The sequence below is a fragment of the Panicum hallii genome, chromosome 8, assembly GCF_002211085.1.
Source record: "Panicum hallii strain FIL2 chromosome 8, PHallii_v3.1, whole genome shotgun sequence".
Classification (NCBI taxonomy): domain Eukaryota; kingdom Viridiplantae; phylum Streptophyta; class Magnoliopsida; order Poales; family Poaceae; genus Panicum; species Panicum hallii.
This window is the reverse complement of record NC_038049.1, coordinates 12,814,267-12,818,276: the sequence shown is the minus strand read 5'-3', so window position 1 is coordinate 12,818,276 and position 4,010 is coordinate 12,814,267. Positions and strand designations below refer to the sequence as shown.

The window sequence follows — 4,010 nt, the reverse complement described above, 5'->3', positions numbered from 1 at the left end:
GACATGCCATGATGACTTGCACTTTTACACTTTAGCCCTAAGTAAATTTTAAAGTTACTTTTGTAAATCAAACATTTGCATAAAAGGACTTGTACTTTTATAAAATCACATAAATACCCTTATTTTTACCACTTTATCCAAAATTTTTACACAATTCAACACTTGCATTTCCAATGCAACTTTGGATAAATATATATTTTTTTACAAGGAATAAAATAAGAAAAACATGTTTACAAAACCACTTTTCACTTATTTTGAAATTACTCTTATCCAATTACATTTTGCAAAAACAACCCTAGGTTTTTCTGTAATTACAAAAATACCCTTTTTATTTACACTTTAAATTTTCAAAAACTTCACATAAACACACATACGCTTTATACAAACAAACACATATTTCACACTAACAAAATATATCTAGTATTGCAAGTACACGAACTGTCACAGTTGTGGCTCTTTATTTATAGGGAGGGGAAGTCTTATCTGATTAGAAGTCAAAACTCATAGAAATCACGTATGAAAATATAACTCCTAATTTAGATTACGTAGCTAAAACCGGTTTCACTGATTTTGAAAACCGAATTGACCGGTCTGGCTTGCTTTTCCTAGGTCAAGTTTTCCGAAGTCATAACTCTCTCATCTGAACTCCAAATCGGATGTTCTATATATACATTTCGATCTTCTCGACGAGAGCTGCGCAATGGTACAGTCAAGTTTGCATTTTTATGAAGTCACCCAAACTGATCAGACCGGTTTGTGCACACTGGTCAGTCCTGTTTGCATACCTGTTTACATAGCCATGCCAATTTTGGTCATCAACAATAGGTTTCAAGGATGGAAGATAATAAAAGTCACGACAAAGAAAGGATTGAATTGGACTTGTCGCATGAATATTTATATTTAGTTGATCAAATAAGATATATTTATCTAGAAAATTGTAGAGCATTTCACAAGCTTTCTATGGAGTCCAAGATTATCAAAATAGGAGCCTCGAGTAAAAAGTTATGACCAAAATACAAAGTGTAGAAAAAGGGTGACGGGAAGGTCTGACAGCGTCGAAGTTTGAGGAAAGATCTGATGCTTAAAATATGATAAAATGGTATGAATTTTCAGTTAATCTTGTAGATCATTTTAGAATTTTTCCATGGAGTACAAGATCATAAAAAATGGAGTACAGTGTTGAAAGTTATGGCTGAAATAGGAAATATTGATACCATTCAACTGAAATATCTGATGGTGCGTCAGATTTTGCAGAGGAAGATCCTGTGCAAAAAAATGAACTCAAAGGTTAATCCAATGAACACAAAAAATACATGCACCGGATCACCTGATGCTAACCTGAGTGTTTCATTGGATGAATGTCCAGGGAGCTTGTTTGCGTGAAGAAATTTAACCATGGGCCACTGTAATATCCGATGTTGCATAGGAATATATTATGCTAAAAGAAATGACCAAAAAATGTTCCTATCCTAACTGCATTACTAGCTGTAGGAGCAAACTGCAAGAGTCCAGTGGAGGTTCATACAGATTAAGAAGACATCCAAGCTAACAAAGTGTTCATACTCCTAGGTTCAAAAGTCACTATGTAAGAATCACTCATTAGAGACGTGGCTCAACACACATCAGATACGTCAGTTTTTTGCACCTCTAAATTTGTGTCACTAATGTGAACACATCGGAGACGCGGACAAATAACTCTCATCAGAGACGAGGATTGACAAAATGCGTCTCCAATGATCACTCATCTAAGACGCGGATTGACAAAATACGTCTCCAATGACCCTCTTATTGGAGACACATTTTGGCAAAATCTTCTCAGATGATGAACTAGAAAATAAAAAAGAGGACTTAAAATATACCTTAAGTCCTTTTGTAGGAGCGACTCACCCTATGGTCTGGCCCTGCAAATGCTTCTCTAGGGGCGGGTCGAAAGATACAGTAACCCCCTTCTTTTGTAGGAGCGATTTACCTTTTGGGCCATACAAATAATAACAACAACATAGCCTTTTGTCCCAAGTAAGTTGGGGTAGGTTAGAGATGAAACCCAAAAGAAATAAGGATAAAAGAAACAGAAAAAGGTGGAGATAAGGGTAAACAAAAAAAATAATAAAGGTCACGGTTCAGGCACATTGATTGCTAGTCTCCAGGCGCTCCTATCTATTGCTAATTTCTTGGAGATATTCCAGTCCTTAAGGTCTCCCTTAATCGACTCGTCCCAAGTTAGTTTCGGTCGACCTCTACCTCTCTTTACATTGTCGACCCGCTTTAGAACCCCACTACGCACCGGTGCCTCGGGAGGCCTCTGTTGGACATGTCCAAACCATCTCAACCGATGTTGAATCAATTTCTAATCAATTTGTGCCACCCCAACCCTATCCCAAATATCTTGGTTCTGGACTCCCTTCTTGTATGCCCACAAAACCAGCACAACATATGCATCTCTGCTACACTCAATTGTTGGACATGTTTCCTTTTTGTAGGCTAACATTGAGCACCGTATAACATAACCGGTGAATCGCCGTCCTATAGAACTTAGCTTTTAGCATTGAAAGAATTCCTTATTTGGCCTTGGAAGATGACTCAATTCCTTATCTAACCTCGAAAGATAAAAAATGCTCTATTTGACATCAACTTGCAGCTTCTATGCCTAATTTGACACTATCGTCAGGTCCGTTAAACTATTTCGTTAGGTTTTCTTTTTTGCCAGTTAACTTTTTCATTGTTGGACAAAAATACCCCTGCTTCCCCACAGTCCCACACCAACCCACCATCCGCTACCTCCCTCCGCTTCCGCTCAAATCGTCACCCAAAAAAATAGGCGCACCGGCGCCGCCTGCAGGCCACGCCCCAAGGCCCACCCCCTGCCAGGTGGCGCAGGAGCTGGCCGCAGACGCGGTGGGAAGCCGCGCCCCGACCAAGCATGTGCGTGCGGCCGCGCCTGCCCAGCCGTGCCCCAAGCCGTGCTGTGGGCTCCGACGGCCTCGCTCCTGGGCAACCCCGCATGGCTGGTTCTTGGTTCGTTGCCAAACCCTAGCCACCACCTTCGTCTGGGACCCAGCAACAGCAACAAGATCCAGCTGCCGCCTCTGCATGGATGTGCCTGCCGACTGCACTTGCCTGCTATCCGACAAGCCCGCCACTATCTCCTGTAGCTACGTCGTGCTGCTGCTCGAGACGATGGGCCCTGTCCTTTTGTACTGCCGCATCGTAGGAGGAGGAGCAGATGACGCTGGCGGCTGTGCGAGGCACGGGTACAACGTCGGCATGCAGATCCTTTATCCCGACAAGACCCTGCACGAGAAGGTGGTCATCACCCTGTCTCGTCATGCTGTGGCAACTACACATGGTGAGCCTGCACTTCCGGGGGAGCTTCTCCAACAAGGTCTATTTAATCATACCATGTTGCAAAGATACTTCGAGGCAAACAATAGAGCTAAAAGTTAGTAAGGGGCAAACTCATCATTTCACAGCCACTAGATAGAAAAACTAGCAGAAGTATCATATTAGACATAAAAGTTGCAAGTTGATGTCAAATAAGGCATTGTTCATCTTTCAAGACCAAATAGGGAATTGAGTCATCTTCCAGGGCCAAATAAGGAATTCTCTCATTAGATTTTATGGCACCCTCTTGTCATAGAGAACGCCAGAAGCTTGACGCCATTTCAACCAACCAGCTGAAATTCTATTCCTGACATCTTCATCAATATCGCCATCATTTTGTAGCATCGATCCTAAATACCAAAAAGTATACTTCTTGGCCACCACTTGCCCATCAAGGCTAATGTCTCTATCTGCCTAGTCGCGCTGAAATCGCACATCATGTACTCGGTCTTGGTCATACTAAGTCTGAACCCTTTCGACTCCCGCGTGTGCCTCCGCAGCTCTAACTTCGTATTAGCCCTTGCCCTACTCATGTAAACTAGCACCACATCATCAGCAAAGAACATACACCAAGGGATATCACCTTGTGTATCCCTTGTGACCTCATCCATCACCAAAGCAAATAAATA

General features: G+C 42.0%; 1 long non-coding RNA gene across 1 annotated transcript; it reads right to left on the bottom strand.

The window, feature by feature from the left end:
* Positions 1-446: 446 nt before the first annotated feature.
* On the bottom strand, positions 447-1,849 carry LOC112903394. The gene is made up of 3 exons (XR_003230800.1): positions 1,339-1,849; positions 1,215-1,263; positions 447-785 (listed from the first exon to the last, which is right to left on the bottom strand). It is a non-coding gene; the product is annotated as an uncharacterized LOC112903394 (long non-coding RNA).
* Between the last annotated feature and the right edge of the window lie 2,161 nt (positions 1,850-4,010).